The sequence below is a fragment of the Littorina saxatilis genome, linkage group LG17 (assembly GCF_037325665.1).
Source record: "Littorina saxatilis isolate snail1 linkage group LG17, US_GU_Lsax_2.0, whole genome shotgun sequence".
NCBI classification, from domain to species: Eukaryota; Metazoa; Mollusca; class Gastropoda; order Littorinimorpha; family Littorinidae; genus Littorina; species Littorina saxatilis.
The window spans coordinates 33643091-33663090 of record NC_090261.1 but is presented as its reverse complement, the minus strand read 5'-3'; the positions used below and the strand labels follow the sequence as shown (position 1 = coordinate 33663090).

At 43.5% G+C, this 20000-nt stretch overlaps 1 protein-coding gene and 1 long non-coding RNA gene across 2 annotated transcripts in view; one reads left to right on the top strand and one right to left on the bottom strand.

Annotated features, from left to right (window-relative positions):
- LOC138951751 (glutamate receptor 3-like) overlaps positions 1–20000 on the bottom strand; it is a gene marked incomplete in the record, with an annotated part of 54643 nt that overhangs the window by 11896 nt on the left and 22747 nt on the right.
- On the top strand, positions 2899–9612 carry LOC138951754 (uncharacterized). The gene is made up of 2 exons (XR_011451213.1): positions 2899–3036; positions 9075–9612. It is a non-coding gene; the product is annotated as an uncharacterized lncRNA (long non-coding RNA).

Below are 20000 nucleotides of genomic sequence, written 5' to 3'. Positions count from 1 at the left end.
GCGTGCGTGCGTGCGTGCATGCGTGCGTGCGTGCATGCGTGCGTGTGTGTGCCTGTCAGTGTGTGTGTGTGTTATGGGGTGTGACCCGAAACCCAGAATGAGAAGGACAGCAAATCGATACTGGTTTACTCCGTGATACTGGTAGTGATAGCGTCTTGGCTAAAGGGGCGTGAGCACTCTCGAGACTGCCTGTCAACCGTTACTGATGGAGAGCTTTACAGATAAGATTCAGGTTTAGATTTTTAATTCAATATCGGGCCCTGTGTGTGCTGATGTGCGTGTATGTGTGTATGTGTGTGTGTGTGTGTGTGTGTGTATGTGTGCGTGTGTGTGTGTTCGTGTGTATGTGTGTGTGTGTATGTTGTGTGTGTGTGTGTGTGTGTGTTTGCGTGAGTGCGTTTGTGTGTGTGTGTGTGTGCGTGAGTGCGTTTGTGTGTGTATGTGTGTGTGTGTGTGTGTGTGTATGCGTATGTTTGTGTCCGGGCTGGGGGTTGGTGTGTGTGTGTGTGAGTGTGTGTGTGTGTGTGTGCGGGGGGGGGGGGGGGGGTCGTGGGTTGCGGGATGTTTTGGGGGTTGGGAGGGGGGGGGGGGGGGAGGACGGTTGCGGACGGGGGATGGTAGTGTGGCGTGGCGTTGAATTAAAGGTCTTCGACACTGAAATAAGTTCACGTTTCAAAGGGTTGTTTTCAGAAGAAAGCAAAGGAAGCCTTGGTAAACTCGCTTACAAAAAATCTTAAGAAAATGCCTTTATAGCTCTATTAGCACGTTAAATCGTCGTTCTCTTTGAAAGCAAGTTTATCATTATATATTCCGATAGATCTTTAACAGCCGTCTCTTCAACTCATCAGACGATATGGCCAGGGAAAGCGGCATGAAAAAAAACCCCAAAAAACCCAACAACACTTGGCTGAAACATCAAGGGGGAAAACTCTGGCACGGACAGATCGTTATCATTCCCGAGCAGTGCATTTCCCACGCATTCTTTTCACTGATGATGAAGCGTTTAGACGTCATATTGATTACTGATAGCTCTTCTATGCATTACTGGGAAATAACAACTTCATGTGACGATCAGTAGCGGAAGTGAAAAACTAACCACGCTGCTGAAAAACATGGACCGGAAAAGGAATGTACTTTAAATTGCATTAGCATGGAACACTGCGTAGAATTAATGGAAAGTGCTCTGCATACACGTTGGATAGCATCTGGAATTTTCGGAGAGAAAAAACTGCACTGAATTTTTGCTTTCTACGCCGCTGGGATATGGACCAAACAACTTTGTTTTTGGAAATGTTTAAAGCCGTAAAATGTGTGTGTGTGTGTGTGTGTGTGTGTGTGTGTGTGTGTGTGTGTGTGTGTGTGTGTTCGTACGCACGCGCGCGTGCGTGCGTGTGTGTTTATTTTCACTATTTTAGAGCTAAAAAGCAAACACAAAAATGTAAACTTAAATTGCTGTCGCTGTCGTTCAACTAGACGTGCTCTTCTTCTTCTTCGTTCGTGGGCTGAAACTCCCACGTACACTCGTGTTTTTTGCACGAGTGGAATTTTACGTGTATGACCGTTTTTTACCCCGCCATTTAGGCAGCCATACGCCGTTTTCGGGGGAAGCATGCTGGGTATTTTCGTGTTTCTATAACCCACCGAACTCTGACATGGATTACAGGATCTTTTTCGTGCGCACTTGGTCTTGTGCTTGCGTGTACACACGGGGGTGTTCGGACACCGAGGAGAGTCTGCACACAAAGTTGACTCTGAGAAATAAATCTCTCGCCGAACGTGGGGACGAACTCACGCTGACAGCGGCCAACTGGATACAAATCCAGCGCGCTACCGACTGAGCTACATCCCCGCCCTACTACTAGACGTGTTGACTTACAGTATTTATTTCAAATAGAATGGAAACAGAAAATGTGTTCTTGCAAGGTCTAACACTCAGTCAACAAACATTGATTAGTCCCGAACAAGCTCACAAAAGCCATTAGCCGTTACGTTATAGACAGACGAGCCGGACACGCAAATGAGACAAGGGAAATCCAATGGATTAATTCAGTTCATCATAATTGACATTACAAAAGGAGGAGTGGGTATTGAGGCGGTGGGTGTGTGTTGTTGAGGTTGGGGGGTGGTGGTCGTATAAAAAAGTGTTTGATGAAGCAGAAGACGGAGGAGAAATAAAAAAAATGCTAAGATGGCACTTAGAGTTGGAAGAAAGAAAAAAATAGAAGAAAAAAAACCACCACACACTTCAGGTGTGTTGAAGATTTTTTTTAATTTTTTTTATGTTTTTATTTTGATTGACAATAAATGTGTGTTGATAATTGTTATTGTTAATAAAAGGGGATTCCTTAGATCAATACAGAAAAAGTGCTTTTATTCAAAAGATGGTAAATCAAATTCTTTTTATAATTTTTGGTTGCTTGAGTGAAAATACTACTAAGAGTCAGTTCTACAAAAGGGCTTTGTATACAGTAGAAGATGACACTCTTTCTTTCCATGAAGTCTCACGATCTTTATAATCTTCTCAATAGAACTAATACAAAGAAACAAGGTCACCTAAAGGCCGTAAGCCGGGAAGAGCAGGCTTTTCAAACATTCTTTTAATTTGCCTTCTTATCTCCGTCTGCAAAATACAATTATGTCTCAAAACGTTAACAGTTAAGAAACAGAAGCCAAGAAAATGTCAGCCTATCTTCCCAGATGGGCGCTTAAGTGTTATCTTTTCAAGCTAGCCGTGTAATAGACCACAAGGGGTTTAACCATCATCGGAGCCAGAATCAGATCATAACCTGAACCAGAACTGTGCAGCACAAATCCGCCGATAACGGGACCACCGGTATTCCTTGCGCGCGCATTCCGTGCGACTCTGTCAGCCATGATGCAACTATGAGAGGCAGACTGGTGTTTTTTGGAACTTCAAGACTCAGAAGGTTTTAGGTTAGCGAGAAGCAGAAGGGCGGAATATCTTTATCCTCTCAGTCTCTCCCAAGAGGAAGGCAGGTGGCGTGAGAATGCTTCTTATCTCTTTTCCAGACACAGGTAGGCAAGAACCTGGAACGGCGATTGTTGAAGTTATATATACATTGTGTGTGTGCCGTATGTGTGTGTGTGTGTGTGTGTGTGTGTGTGTGTGTGTGTGTGTGTGTGTGTGTGTGTGTGCATGTGTGTGTGTGTGTGTGCATGTGTGTGTGTGTGTGTGTGTGTGTGTGTGTGTGTGTATGCGAGGAGAAAAAAAATCACATTTAGAACACATTTGATAGAACGCTTCCTGTTGACTACATGTCACGCACACATGCACAAAACACGCACGCAGTCTGTCATCCACGACTCAAAACAATCTTGCTCTTCCGACTACAAAACACAAGTTGACACAAACAGTAGATTAAGGACGTTTCTTACAAACAATCAATTATACATAACATAAATACACACACAACTCTCTATCTAACTATACAAATCTTTCTTTCGGCAATATCCACAACGACAACAAAGATCAACCAGCATTAAAGCCCATAACAACAAAGAATAATTATTTAGAAACTTTCATACCTCTCACTTTCGCTCAGTTCACAATGACGTTAGAGTTCCTGCACTTTTAGCTGTTAGGACGGGCTAAGGCTAATGTTACCGTGCTTGCGTATCCGAAATCGTTCATGAACCGGAGTCAACGAGGCCGTGGTGCGAAGCGACAGGAGTCATCGGTGACGTCGAGTCCTTGCCAGGCGAGCAGTGCCGTCGTCGAAAGTGGAGCGGCAGACATCTCCTCAGTAGTAGGCCATTTCAGAGTAGCCTCCGCATGGTGAAATACAACAACCTGGAATGGTGAACGCAAGACTTAGTTCACGGTAACAGTAACATCGCCCACCCGTCCTTATAACTTAACAACCAAGTGCAGGATTAAATGGACATAATTCTCTACTCTCACTCTCATGCATCTCGAACACACATACCAACGGACTTATACATTCAATTCTGCTAAGTATGAAGTCCAACGAATAATACCAAATTCATTCTATAAACAAAACTGTCCACCACTCCCCTTTCAACCAAAACATATTCATTCAACAACATACCAAACCATTCCCCAAAACAAACTCACAAATTCATACCGTTCAAGTACAAAGTTACACACGCACGTGCACACTATACATTCCGCCATCTTGGATTGACCGGTTTTCAGAAGTCAATAAGCAAATCTAAACCTGAGAATAATTTAACTGTAACACACACAACATAATATTTAATGATTACATACCACATCCTGGTTGTATTGAAGTAGCCATACATATCCCCTGCCGTTGATAACAGGTTTCCGGCATCTGCTCTACGCAAACAGACCCTACGTTCAACGAAGAACGGATTCGCTTGGAACGCAAGCTATCTTCCCTCGGCTAAAGGCAAAGAACGAATGAATAAAAAGGAGTATCTACGAGCTCGAATTTAGCTCTGAGTTCACCTTACAAAATACAAGCAAAACACACGTGAAATACCTGAGCACGAGCTCCACGAGACACCTGCAGTTAACCAGCGTCTACCTATGACAGGCGAAATAGAGGAACACAGGCGCTCCAATACAATACATTTAACCCCACAGCATAAAAGTATGCTAATATTAAAGCCGCTTGTGACAAACCCCCCTACTCAAACCGAACTACGGTTCGTCACAAAAAATTCTACACAATGCGGCTGTAATAGTCTGCTCCGACGTTGTCGCATCCTCGGATTGCTCTGATGCGGAACGTGAATGTCTGAAGCAACAGGGCCCAGCGCATCAAACTTCCGTTCGTCATCTATGTCTTCTGTAGAGGTTGAAGGGACTGGTGATCAGTCTGTAGCGATTCTCTCTCTCTGAGACTGTCAATGTGCCAACACGGTCGACAGCGATTCTCCGGAAAGGTTCATCTATGAGAGGCATCTTTCCAAGGTGAGCTTTGGGTGATCCTCCTTCAGGTAAAGCTCGATGACCAACATCACAGGAATGAACATAACGCCTGATGTCGCCCTCCATCCCTGGCCAGTAGAACGAATGCCAGAGTCTATTCTTAGTTTTCTTTGTCTCAAGATGACCAGTCTTAGTAACATTGTGGTATCGTCTCAAAATACCCGAACGAAGAGTCTCGGGCACCACCACCTGACTGAAGGTCTTCTCCGTGGTTATGAAAAAGCGATGTAGGACGCCCTGCTTCCAAAGGAATTTCACCTTTCCTTTCTTCCCAGATGGTGTAGGGTTCCTCCCTTTTGCCAGCTCCCGCACCCTAGACAGAGTTGGGTCAAGCGTCTGTAGCTGGATCAACTTCTCTCTGGTAACACCTAGACCAGAGTCCTTCATCCGTAGGGTTTTAGGAGGTTCTTTTTCTCGCGTATTTTGGACTTGAGTAATGGCGGCTATCTTGACAGGTTGAGCTTTCGCCCGGTACACAGGAACTTCAAGAGTTTCTCCTCCAGGCTGAATGATCCGGTTTCCGATGAGTACGGGGTATGTTAGCTGGTCAACCACAATAGCAACAACGTTTCCCGAGAATAATGGGGACTCTAAATGTACGATCGTAGTAGGACATGTCTTCTGAACGTTCCCTGCTGCGAGACGAATAGTTTGACTCCCTTGCTTGAGTTTACAGTCTTTTACCAAAGAGGAGTCAATGACCAGTCCGTCGGCGCCTGTGTCACGAAGAGCAGATACTTGCGATCCATTGATACTGACCGTGCATAAAGGAGTATACGAAAGTTGGCTACATGGGTCACAAAGGGTAGGTAACTCTGATGTGGCAGCAGTGGTTCCTGGCATCGTTACAACTGTTCTCACGTTGGTGACGGTCCTCACGTTGAAGGACGATGCTGAATGCGGGCAATTCCTACGGATGTGCCCAGTTTTACCGCAACCGTAGCAATTTCTCTTGGGAAAAGGGCCGTTGGGGTGGACGGGACTAACTGGGGCAGAGTCTTCCTCAGGATTTTCAATGTCCTTCGTGTTCTTCTCGACTCGACCAGTCGCAGTAACCGGGTTTTTCCTGGCTCTTTTTGATGCAGCAAACCTCTCAGCTAGTTCGGCGGCCTCAGTGACGTTCGCCGGTTCGCGCTGCCGGATGAAATCCGCGAGGTCCCCAGACACATGGTCCATCAGGTGTTCCATCAGTATGAGGTCTCGGATTCCAGCATAGGTCTCCTCTTTCTTCGCGGCTTTCCTCCACCGTTCAAACCAAATTCGAAGACGGGTAGCAAACTGTATAAACGTCTCCTCTCCCCTTTTGGCCGCGAGTCGAAACTTGGAACGATACGAGTCAGCCGTCCAGCGAAAAGATCCTCTAAGGGCGTCCACAATGACATCAAAGTTTCCCGCATCCTCAGCTGGCAGTTCCAAGTAAACATCGGCAGCAAAACCTTTCAGGAGGGCTCCCAGCCGAGCTCCCCAGTCACTCTCCCTGTCCCAGCCACTGAGAGTTGCTGCTCTCTCGAATCGTCCTAGGAAGGTGTCGAGATCCTCTTTGGCTTCATCAAATGGATCTATTTTCAGACGAACTGGTTCAATAGCCCTACTACGAGAACTTGAAGTAGTCTCTTCTCTCCTAGTCTTTTCTATCTCTGCACGAACTCTTTCTTCTTCCAGTTCAGCTAGACGTCGGCGGCGGTCGTTTTCTTCCTCTTCTCGAAGTACTTTTCTTCTGATTTCTTCTTCCTCCCTCTGAAGTCTTCGTTGAGCATCCTGTTCCTCCCTCTGAAGTCTTCGTTGAGCTTCTTCTTTTCTCAGTTGAGCTTCTTCTTTTCTCAGTTGAGCTTCCTCTTCTTCTTGAAGTAGTCTTCGTTGAGCTTCTTCTTTTCTCAGTTGAGCTTCCTCTTCTTCTTGAAGTAGTCTTCGTTGAGCTGCTTCCTCTTCTTGAACGTATTTTGCTAAAGCAGCCCCTGATCGAACGCCCAAAGCACGTCCCCTAGCGGCTATAATTTCTTGAGCTGACGTGAGGGAACTAGATTTTTCAATAGGGTCAACAGCAGCTCCATCCATATGCTTTGGCGTGGTAAGTGTCATACGGGGTGGAGAATTACCATGATCAGGGGTAGAAAAACTTGCCAGAGCGGCATTGCGAGATTTGGATCCCGACATGATTTCTCACCAAATGTAAAATGGTTAAGTCGCCCACTATGAAAAAGCAACCTAACTACTTCACAACAAAATTCTGAAGCAAAACATCTCAATCTACAACATTTCCAGACAAATTACAACAGGGAAAAATGCTATAAACAACGTCGAGACATGTACCCAGCACCGGCTAGTATTCACAGGTGGCCGCTGTGAAAATCAGGTTAAGCCTTAGCACGTACAAGCATGTTATTCAATCATCCCTATTCAAAAATCAAACCTGACAAGACGGTACAAACAAACAGACGAACAGAGCAAAATCATAGGTGACGATGTAATAATAAAGATCCCGGACGAGCCCCCATTTGTCACGCACACATGCACAAAACACGCACGCAGTCTGTCATCCACGACTCAAAACAATCTTGCTCTTCCGACTACAAAACACAAGTTGACACGAACAGTAGATTAAGGACGTTTCTTACAAACAATCAATTATACATAACATAAATACACACACAACTCTCTATCTAACTATACAAATCTTTCTTTCGGCAATATCCACAACGACAACAAAGATCAACCAGCATTAAAGCCCATAACAACAAAGAATAATTATTTAGAAACTTTCATACCTCTCACTTTCGCCCAGTTCACAATGACGTTAGAGTTCCTGCACTTTTAGCTGTTAGGACGGGCTAAGGCTAATGTTACCGTGCTTGCGTATCCAAAATCGTTTATGAACCGGAGTCAACGAGGCCGTGGTGCGAAGCGACAGGAGTCATCGGTGACGTCGAGTCCTTGCCAGGCGAGCAGTGCCGTCGTCGAAAGTGGAGCGGCAGACATCTCCTCAGTAGTAGGCCATTTCAGAGTAGCCTCCGCATGGTGAAATACAACAACCTGGAATGGTGAACGCAAGACTTAGTTCACGGTAACAGTAACATCGCCCACCCGTCCTTATAACTTAACAACCAAGTGCAGGATTAAATGGACATAATTCTCTACTCTCACTCTCATGCATCTCGAACACACATACCAACGGACTTATACCTTCAATTCTGCTAAGTATGAAGTCCCACGAATAATACCAAATTCATTCTATAAACAAAACTGTCCACCACTCCCCTTTCAACCAAAACATATTCATTCAACAACATACCAAACCATTCCCCAAAACAAACTCACAAATTCATACCGTTCAAGTACAAAGTTACACACGCACGTGCACACTATACATTCCGCCATCTTGGATTGACCGGTTTTCAGAAGTCAATAAGCAAATCTAAACCTGAGAATAATTTAACTGTAACACACACAACATAATATTTAATGATTACATACCACATCCTGGTTGTATTGAAGTAGCCATACATATCCCCTGCCGTTGATAACAGGTTTCCGGCATCTGCTCTACGCAAACAGACCCTACGTTCAACGAAGAACGGATTCGCTTGGAACGCAAGCTATCTTCCCTCGGCTAAAGGCAAAGAACGAATGAATAAAAAGGAGTATCTACGAGCTCGAATTTAGCTCTGAGTTCACCTTACAAAATACAAGCAAAACACACGTGAAATACCTGAGCACGAGCTCCACGAGACACCTGCAGTTAACCAGCGTCTACCTATGACAGGCGAAATAGAGGAACACAGGCGCTCCAATACAATACATTTAACCCCACAGCATAAAAGTATGCTAATATTAAAGCCGCTTGTGACACTACATCTTCGATTACCTTCGACCTTCGCATACCAGTGTTTCGTGCATTTCTTTCCCACCTTCGGGTATTAATTAGCCGGTGTTTCGTCACAGTCTTTTGTTTAATTCTTCACCCGTTTCTCTTTTTGCTCTGTCTGTGTCTCTGTCAGCTCTCAAACAGTGTATCAAACTACCTGTCTCCTGAAAAAATGTTTACAAAAACACAAGGTCATTTCAAGGCCTAATGCTTGCATTTTAGTTCAGAACTTGACAACTCTTTCGTCAAGTGATAAGATTATCTTTTCCACAGGTTCGCAGGTAGACACAAACCCGGCGACATGACCGACAGGAAACAATTATCATTCACACCCTCACAGTGGCATCTGCTGTCAAAAGAGACAACTGAGCTTGTTTCATGGTGCATCTGCGCTGCTATTCTAAGGCCGAAGATGATAAGCGTGAAAGATGGGCTTTACTCAGTTTTAACGGGGGGTACTTTTGCTCTCTGTCAAGTCTGATAAGATGAAGTTGTAATGAAGGATTTCTTTGTAATGTTTTCTTCTTCGCTGAAAATCTTACAAAACAGCTTCTGGTGTTGTAATGAATGATGCGCAAGCCACAACGGCTGGTTTCACATGGCACGATTGAGTGTGTATGTTCCCAGGGTAGTACTAATACATTTGAATTTCTTGGAGATTTTTATCACAACGACCAAAACTGCTTTATCTTCTCGTTGTTGTTGGTGGTAGTGGTATGTGTATTTTTTCATTATTTCTTTTGAATATTTGTTGATTTGCAGAGAATTGTGTGTAGTCAATCGGCAATGTTCAATAAATTTGTTTGCCTTTTCCCTGCTTTCAGCCGGTTGACTTGCAAGTCAGTTTCCCGTTCAGTTCGAAAGTAAACATAATTAGCCGCACAACTTCAATTGGGAGAGTATGTGTGTGTGTGTGTGTGTGTGTGTGTGTGTGTGTGTGTGTGTGTGAATGCTATATCTCCATTAATCTTATAATTGACTGGCTAACGCGTCTGCAGAGAGAAAGGTACAATAGAGAACTTCAAATCAAGATCTGAACTGCGTGTCAATTACGACGTCGTTGCCAGAGAGCTATGCTATGCTATACTAACTTGGTTTTTCTGTCCCCAGAACTAGTGTCTATTTGGGACATGAGAGCTTATTTGTGCATATCTATTTACGCATTGCTGTTTGTGGCCAGTCCTTAGGACTGAAATGGCCACCATACCATACCATACCATACCATACAATACCATACCATACAATACCATACCATACAATACCATACCATACCATACCATACCATACAATACAGGACAATACAGTACAATACAATACAACACAATTGTCTAATTTTTGGCACAAACTGGATTTGTTTCTTTTGGCTCGTCATACACAATATCTGAATAAACACAATAAATATTAGGTTAAACCACATAATATAATCAAGACAAAACATAGGTCGTCAACAGAGTTGCGCCCCTTTGTTCACGTGACAGATCTTCTTAACACGGCATGCACAGCTTTGTCAACGACGTCAAAATCAAGGTTGAGTTAGACGTCTTGATCTGAATTTCCCCAACAAAACCACCCTCCTCCGCACCCGTTCGTGCGTCAGAGTTTACACGTCAAGAGCGAAGTTATGAGGCAGAACTGAAAAGAAGTAATTTCTTTCCCCTCGAGAAGCTTCCACCTGTCATGGCGTTGAAGGAAATCACCTGACCCCCCCCCCCCCCTCCTCCCCCTCGTTAGTGTAGACAGCGCAACACTAATTGCCTAGCGTTTGACAAAATTATGAGCAGTCATTTGGAGTAACCGTTTCGTTTGATTTTGAAGTGGAACATATCAATTGTGGCAGATGCTGTTAAAATGTAGCTTTTGAAAGCTGTTTAACTGACCTGCATTATTGGCAGCACGGTTTAAATAAATTTACAGACATGGCAGAAGAACACAGGATGGTAAGTGAATCCTTTTAGCGATTAAATAACAACCATCAGGTTGAAAGTACAAGAAACCAGAGATACAAGTCTAATCTGTAGACAAACAAACAAACACAGAAACAAACAAACACAGAAACAAACAAACAAACAGACAGACAGAGTAAATCCTAAAAGCCCCTTTATTACACAAAGGCGGTTTAAAAATGGACAGTTACTGCTAGGAAATAATAACAAAAAGGATATACCCCGGCAGATCTGACAAAGCTATGCAATCCATTCGTAACCAAAACCATCTGCATAAACCAGGCATAACTGGCCTTGGCGGCCAAAACCATACACAATCTCCACACTGTGTCCCACAAGATGGAATACATACCGCAAAGTGCACGTTATACACGTGAAAAGGTAATACGCACTGACACGAGCTATAAGTACAGCAAGAAGTCTCTCTCTTCTATGTGTTGATGAAAACAGCACGTAACTGTGTGTACAACTATAGTAGGCGGTACTTGTACCTGAGAGGGTGGCGGAGTTTTCACTGAGCACAAAATGAAGAGTAGATGACGCCAAAATGTCTCTGAGAAGGCACTCAGTTCCTGTGTTGTGTGTATGTGTTGTGTGTGTGTTGTGTGTGTGTGTGTGTGGTGGTGTGTGTGTGTGTGTGTGTGAGCGTTGTTTGACGAAACACTTTGTATTTTGGAACGGTTTTTATAATTTATTTTATAGACTCTCCGCTGAGGTCACCTCTGAATAAAATTCAGACAGAAAAAAGACTGTCCGTGTTGCTGTCACTATTCCAAGCCATGTTCACATGCATAATGTTCATCAACTTGACGCACTCTCAAGAAGAACATGAAGAAGAGTTTAGAAGACCAGCATCCAACAGCTGGGAGAACACTTTTAGAAAGGGCCAATAACGACAGCTCCTGCGATGCAGAACGGAGAAAAGCACATTTCACCAACGTTATGGCCGCTGACCGTAAAACCGATGTTTCCGTTTCAGTGCTTTTACGACAACGTCTGGACCCATAGCGCCAGCTATCCCCGAACGGTCAATGTAACTAAAGAGAGACTGACTGACTGTTAGGGTTTAACGTCCTCTTAGACCAACTGGTCTATCTTGGGACAGGTATTGGTAATACGTTGAACATATGGTGTGATACTTTGATTCGAACAAGCCCGCTGTGGCTGTCTTCTTCGACACACCAGCATTGGGTTTGTCTCGTCAAAGTATCGAAATACGATCATGATAATCGAAGACGAGAGATGATGCATGCGTGTCTTCGTGTTTTCCAAGCCCTGAGACTTTCGCTGTGAACGTGGGATCTTTTTCGTGCGCATGTGTGCACACGGGGGTGTTCGGACACCGAAGAGAGTCTGCACAAAGTTGACTCCGAGAAATAAATCTCTCGCCGAACGTGGGGATCGAACCCACGCTAATAATGACCAACTGGCTACAAAGCCAGCGCGCTACCAACTGAGCTACGTCCCCGCCCCCCTAGAGAGAGAGAGAGAGAGAGAGAGAGAGAGAGAGAGAGAGAGAGAGAGAGAGAGAGAGAGAGAGAGAGAGAGAGAGAGAGAGAGAGAGAGAGCTGCAATGAGATTTGTCTGCAGCTTGTGTAGATGTTTTGCGGTAAACGCGAGAGAAGTTTGTGTTGCTGTTCCTATGTTTCTTTTTCTTGGTTTGGATCCAAACGAAAAGAGTGCGTTTCTTTCAGGAGTAGAAATGTGTAGGACATACACACTGATAATTTCTAAGATTCTCAGACCATCATTTATTTGTTTTGCAGAAAATGTACAAAAGTGCTACGTCTATGTTACATTTTGGGTCAAAAACTCGAGATGTTTGTAGTAAACTATGGGGTTTTCAGCCTTGATTTTGAAAGTTTTGCCTGAACAAATGTCTGAAACGGCAGATTAAGCGGCTTGCGCTTTCTTGTTAAAAAAAAACCCACAAAAAAACATAACAAAACATAACAAAAATAATGATGCGACCTGAATTCGGACAAACTTGATTTACTGTATTGTACTACCATCCACCACCACCAATCCTCACCCTTTTTTTCACACACAAGAGGAAAATAAATCTGCACTTAAATCATGAAAAAAAAGAATCTAGCATAGATCTATAAGTTGTGCTCTGTTGAACAAAAATCATTAACTGATCTCACGAGAGTTCAAGAAACCGGCGGAGGCGAACAGAGGTGTGTAGGAGTTGGGATTAGAATGCCGGAGGGAGGTGGGGGGGGGGGGTATGTTTACATTGGACTAGGAGGTGAGGCAGGTGCCAATAAAAAAAAGAAACAGAAGGGTCAAAAACAAAATAAAACAAAAACAAAAATCACCGAAAACATCATCAGTGCATGATCAGTCTTAGTCAAGCAGTATATATAACTGCAATCCAAACTGAGCAAGTTGGGGGGTGTGTTTACATTGTCATTGGACATTGGTGAGGCACATGCCAATTAAAATGAAACAGAAGGGGAAAAAACAAAACAAAACAAGAACAAAAAACATCGAAAGCATCACCAGTGTATTATCAGCCCCAGTCGAGCAGTAACTGCATTCCAAGATGAGCAAGTGTGCCAATCACCTGTTTAGCAGAGTCAGCAAGTGAGCCCCAAGCCGTAATGAATACCATCGTTCTGTGGGTAGCCTGGGTGCCAAAACACGGGAACATGCCATGTCATGGAATCAGCAGTAACAGCGCATGGCCCGATGGAAATAGACTGAGGGTTACGTCGGCAATCAAGAAGAGCAAAGTAAGCAACTAAGATATATCCTCAAGTTTAACTTCCGTTAGCAGGACAAGCTTGGCTGAGTCAGCTAAAAACATTTAAGTAAAATATAAAGTATTCGTTGAGTTCTGGGATTAAAACAAGTTTCATGTACCAAAAAAACAACAACAACAAACAAACAAGAAAGGTATTAGAACATTGACAAGACAAAACATTCCAACAAAAGTTGTGTCAAAAGTCAAACGTTTCAAATGGAATTACTAACTTTTCTCGTTTTTTGTGTGTTTTTATTTTGGAGTTTGAACCTTATCAGTCTATGAAGTTTTAAGTTTCGTGTACATTTTCTGCCAAGTTACAACTGTTTTACTTCTTCTAAACCATCTATACTTCCTGCCACCACTTCCCATTCGAGGGGAAAATCGAAGAAACAAGATGAGTGTGAATGAGCCTTTACAGGCCAAAAAAGTCCCTCCAGTTTATCCATTAACCTCCACCGCTCAATTCCTTCGCTCTGTTTCATCTACCCCGTGGTTCCAAAGGCTCAGTTGGTCCCACGTTCGGCGAGAGATTTATTTCTCGGAGTCAACTTTGTGCAGACTCTCTTCGGTGTCCGACACATGCGCACGAAAAAGATCCCACGTTCACAGCGAAAGTCTCAGGGCTTGGAAAACACGAAGACACGCATGCATCATCTCTCGTCTCTGATTATCATGATCGTATTTCGATACTTTGACGAGACAACCCCAATGCTGGTGTGTCGAAGAAGACAGCCACAGCGGGCTTGTTCGAATCAAAGTATCACACCATATCTTCAGCGTATTACCAATACCTGTCCCAATATAGACCAGTTGGTCTGAGAGGACGTTAAAACCCTAATAGTCAGTCGTGGTTGCAAGACATGAAGAATAAAGTACAAATCAATTTAGACCACACACACACACACACACACACGCATTCGCTGCAGATGCAGAAACTGTGATCAGTGTTTTTAGAGGCACTCTCTCCGCGTCTGTCTGTATCAATGAAAGTTTCAACAAGTCGCGTAAGGCGAAAATACAACATTTAGTCAAGTAGCTGTCGAACTCACAGAATGAAACGGAACGCAATGCACTTTTTCAGCAAGACCGTAGGCCTATCACTCGTAGCATCGTCAGTCCACCGCTCATGGCAAAGGCAGTGAAATTGACAAGAAGAGCGGGGTAGTACTTGCGCTGAGGATAGCACGCTTTTCTGTACCTCTCTTCGTTTTAACTTTCTGAGCGTGTTTGTAATCCAAACATATCCTATCTATATGTTTTTGGAATCAGGAACCGACAAGAAATAAGATGAAAGTGTTTTTAAATTGATTTCGACAATTTAATTTTGATAATAATGTTTATATTTTTAATTTTCAGAGCTTGTTTTTAATCTAAATATAACATATTTATATGTTTTTGGAATCAGAAAATGATGGAGAATAAGATAAACGTAAATTTGGATCGTTTTATAAAAAATTTTTTTTTTACAATTTTCAGATTTTTAATGACCAAAGTCATAAATTAATTTTTAAGCCACCAAGCTGAAATGCAATACCGAAGTCCGGGCTTCGTCGAAGACTACTTGACGAAAATTTCAACCAATTTGGTTGAAAAATGAGAGCGTGACAGTGCCGCCTCAACTTTCACGAAAAGCCGGATATGACGTCATCAAAGACATTTATCAAAAAAACGAAAAAAACGTTCGGGGATATCAATCCCAGGAACTCTCATGGAAAATTTCATAAAGATCGGTCCAGTAGTTTGGTCTGAATCGCTCTACACACACGCACGCACGCACACACACACACACACACACATACACCACGACCCTCGTCTCGATTCCCCCCTCGATGTTAAAACATTTAGTCATAACTTGACTAAATGTAACAATGGACACAAGCTGTTCTCACTTAGGGGTCCATTTAAACGTTTATGCAGATTCTTCTTCTTCTTCTTCTTTGTTCATGGGCTGAAATTCCCACGTCACTCATGTTTTTGCACGAGTGGGTTTTTACGTGTATGACAGTTTTTATCCCGCCATTCAGGCAGCCGTACGTCGCTTTTGGGGGAAGCATCCTCGGTATTTTTGTGTTTCTTTAACCCAACGAACTCTGACATGGATGACAGGATCTTTTCCGTGCGCACTTGGTCTTGTGCTTGTGAGTACACACGAAGGGGGATAAGGCACATAAGTTGACCTGGAAGATCGGACAAATCTCCACCCTTGTCATCATTTTCACGAGTTTTCATTCACAAGCACCTGGGAAATAAATCTCATGTTCCCCAGGCAATAAATCCCCGGTTACCATAGTTGCAGGAAGCAGGTTATACATGGATAATCAAAAGCAAACCCATTAGAAACGCTCGGGGATTCTTCGGCTCTTTTCATAGGTGTTTCCCCAGACCTAAACAGACGACACGACACTGCTTTGCAAAGTTCCAAAAACGAACTGGCAAACTGGCAAAAGTAAACAAAAAACAAAACTACTTCATGAAAGGTCATACATTGATCAAAAACAAATGAAACCTAGCGATATGTTTTGTCTTCTTACAGAGTCATGGAGTGCATGTAGGCCTATCTGTGTTTCGATACACAGACGTTCGGAGAAACACGAACGTCAAGTTCAAGTAAAACGACCCCTGACACACACATTTTGACCCGTGCACAAGACGTTGTATCGATAAACGAAGCACAAATAAGAAACAATAATAAAAGCAAAGAAAATAGCAACAAGATATATGCAAACATCTAACAAAGCCGAACAAGCAGAATGACAGGTCTAATGAAAAACAAAGAGGTATTGAGTCGGAAACAAGATCGCGATTTTTTCCTTTGCTGCACGACGCAAATCTTCTGTGACCTTTGACCAAACGTAGCTTCCACATTCGATCACTCAGCTTAATATTTACAACAGAAAGCCGAGGGGGTGGAATACCGAGATGAACCTACAGAACTGTGCATCCTCAAACCTGACATATTCATCCCAACATTTAATGAACTCAAAAACACAGAAAGTTGCTTTCACACGCCATCTTTGATTGCCAGTGGTTATCAAACCGGGACTCGTGTGGTTATCAGCACGGAACCCGTGTTTCAAAGCATGGCTCCCTGGGTTGATTGTGCACTTATTTTCTCACTACCAAAATGATGACAAAAGCGATGTTTGGTGGTTTGTTGACAGACCAGCTTTTTTGTCGGTCCTTGGGGCCTTGGTCAATAAATATGAAACAAAAGACGATATGCTCCCCCTCGGACCGACAAAAAAGCTGGTCTGTCAACAACCCATCAAACATCTTATATTAACCCACCAGGCGGCCGCGGCCGGGATCTGAACTCACGACCTTCCGATAATGGGGCTCAGAAGGCCGATGTCTTATCCACTAGGCCACTGCGCCTGTCCATGCAGATTCAAAGTCCTAGCCCGGGATTTAAGTGGATTTCACCTGTAGAAGTCACTTTGTTTTCCTCTGCAGAAACACTAGTACCTTCTTCCTTTGTACACCAGATGCTGATACTGTAGTGTTGTTAATCTGTCAGTATCTGTAAGTGTCTTCTCCGTCGCGATATAACCTTGAACGGTTGAAAACGACGTTAAACACCAAATAAAGAAAGAAAGAAAGAAAGATAAGTGTCTTCTCTTTTGTGGACGTTTTTGAAATTGGTGCTTTGGACAAGCGTAGAGTTTTTAGAGGTTAGTATATTTAATCTGTTTACAAGATTTAAACAGTACCCCTTAAAACATAAATGAGTTTCTTGGGCAAAGTTCACAAAATCCAAACGGCCTGTCCGTAAATGCCATTTAAAATACCTGTATACAAGCGGGAATCCCTATCACATCTCCTCCGCCGCCGCCTAACGCTATTTACATGGTGCACGTAAACAAAGCTGACATTATCTGATTCTTTTATTATTTTTTAAATAACATTGCTTTAGAAAACTTAACTGTTGCTTGTTCGATTAATTTGGTGTACCTTGCTCAAAACAAACACAGGGGCAGCATCAATATACCTGGGAGCCTTGTTGCCTGTGTCCAATAAAGGCTAAAGAAAGATACACCGTGCCTTCCAACAGATTTACCACGGAATAGCCTTCTCCAGCAGCGGAGAAGGATCGACAGAGCACAAGGTCCAAGGTGGGGGAGAAAATAACAGCTTCGGCGGCTCCGACACAGGTCCAAACACTCAGATGGAAAGAGTATGGTCATCAAGCCGGGGCAACGTTGACATTGACTGAGTTGTGCAGCTGACACCGCAGGGCTTCCAGACGCACGTGCTCTTATCGATGGAAACCCCGAGAGAGAGAGAGAGAGAGAGAGAGAGAGAGAGAGAGAGAGAGAGAGAGAGAGAGAGAGAGAGAGACTCACATAGACAGACAGACAGACAGACAGACATAGTATGGTGGGAGGGAGATAGAGAGAGAAACAGATTGACATAATGAGAGAAAGAGGGAAAGACAGACAGACAGACAGATAGAGAGACAGATAGATAGATAGATAGAGAGAGAGAGAGAGAGACAGAGAGACAGAGAGACAGAGAGACAGAGAGAGACAGACAGACAGACAGAGAGAGAGAGAGAGAGAGAGAGAGAGAGAGAGAGAGGGGGGGGGGGGGTGGCGGGACAGAAAAGACAGACAGATAGACAAACAGAATGAAAAAAAGAGTGAAAAAGAGAGAGAGACAAACAGACGAGCAGACAGTCGGACAGAGACAGAGGAGGAGAGACAGCGTGTTAATTCTTAACACTGTGAATCCAAAAGGCTCAGGATAAATTCAAACAGACAAAGTCTATTTTTATCATAATGCACATGTGCTTATAACTTAGAATAATGTCAGCAATACAGACATGTTTTTCTCTGAAGCCATCCAAAAGGCTGACCTCAGCCAGTCTGTGAAAGAAAATAATAAAACAAACTGTTCAACAAATACAAACTGTTACTTCGAAGAGAATTCAAAAACGCTCAGTGTTTCTGAGCCCTCCTCTCCCAGGTCACTATCCTATACTGGAGCACCACTCCCCAAGGCTCAGTCAGAAGATCCGACTGCTCAAAGACAGTCATCCACCAACGGAGAAAAATATGGAAACCGGACAGGCCTAGAAATGGCAGTGAAAACAAGAAATTCCTCCGAGGTAGGAAAAACACCCCCGTCCTTACCATTCTCACTGCCACCAGCTGAGAAGGTTATTTCCCTTTGACCATTAATATGTCCCTCTATAAGTCCTTGTAGAATCTTAATCCACCAATAACTCCCTAACCGTGTGTTAGACTGGTCCCAATTTTTGTAAGGACCGTCTCAGGAATGTATAGAACCTGTTCACCAAGTTTGGTGACGATCGGTCTGTTCATTCTTGAGATCTATATGCGAACACAAACACACAAACAAACACATCGACCGAATCCTATACACACCCCTATACCGGGGGTGTAATAACAGCCAACTCCCCAAGACAGGCCGCAGTCTAGAGCAAATAAGTATGGTCGTCAAAGCCGGGGCAATGTTGACAGTGATTGAGTTGCGCAGTTGACCCCGAGGCCTCCCAGACTCACGTGCTCTTACCGATTTTGGAACTGATTGTTACCATAACGCGCGTGCAATAAGTCTTAAACTCAATAACACGGACACGCCTGTGGTTGAATTCATTTATAACCCACTTGAGCAATAAAGAACCCCGTTTTTGACCTCAGTGTTAAAAATATTCGTGCTTAAAAATATTAAATTCTATGAGACTAAAAAGCCACTGTTTCAGGCCTCAGTCAATCTTCAAAAGTAATCTATGACAGTCTAACTAAAATACGATATGTTCTTTCAAAGAGAACTCCAATACAATTCAGGCCGGTGTGTGAGCCCTCCTCTCCCAGCCAATACCAATACTGTAGAAGGGGACTAGTTACTACTTCGCAAGGCTCAGACGCTCTGATTTCATAGACAGCAATCCACCAAAGGAGAAACAGATGGACACATAACAAGCCTAGAAGTGGTAGTGATGATAACAGCCAACTCCCCAAGACAGGCCACAATCTAGAGCAAAGAAGTATGGTCGTCAAAACCGGGGCAATGTTGACAGTGATTGAGTTGCGCAGTTGACCCCGAGGCCCTCCCAGACTCACGTGCTCTTACCGATTTTGAAACTGATTGTTACCATAACGCACGTGCAATAAAGTCGTAAACTTAATAACACAGACACGCCTGTGGCTGAATTATTCAGAGCCCCCTTCAACAATAAAGAACCCTTTTTGACCTGAGTGTTAACACAATTCGTGCTGAAAAATATTACATTCAATAAATCCGAAAAACCACTGTTTCTAACAGAACCAGGCCTCTGTCAATATTTGAAAATCTGAAGCAGCCTTAAAAAAATATGATGTGTTCTTTCAAAGAGAACTCCAAGTACATTCAGACTGTGTGAGACCTCCTCTCCCAGCCCCCCCCCCCCCCAACCCCAATCCAATACGGTAGAAGGGGACTAGGTACTACTTCGCAAGGTTCAGAATCTCTGAATTCATTCTTAAAGACAGCAATCTACCA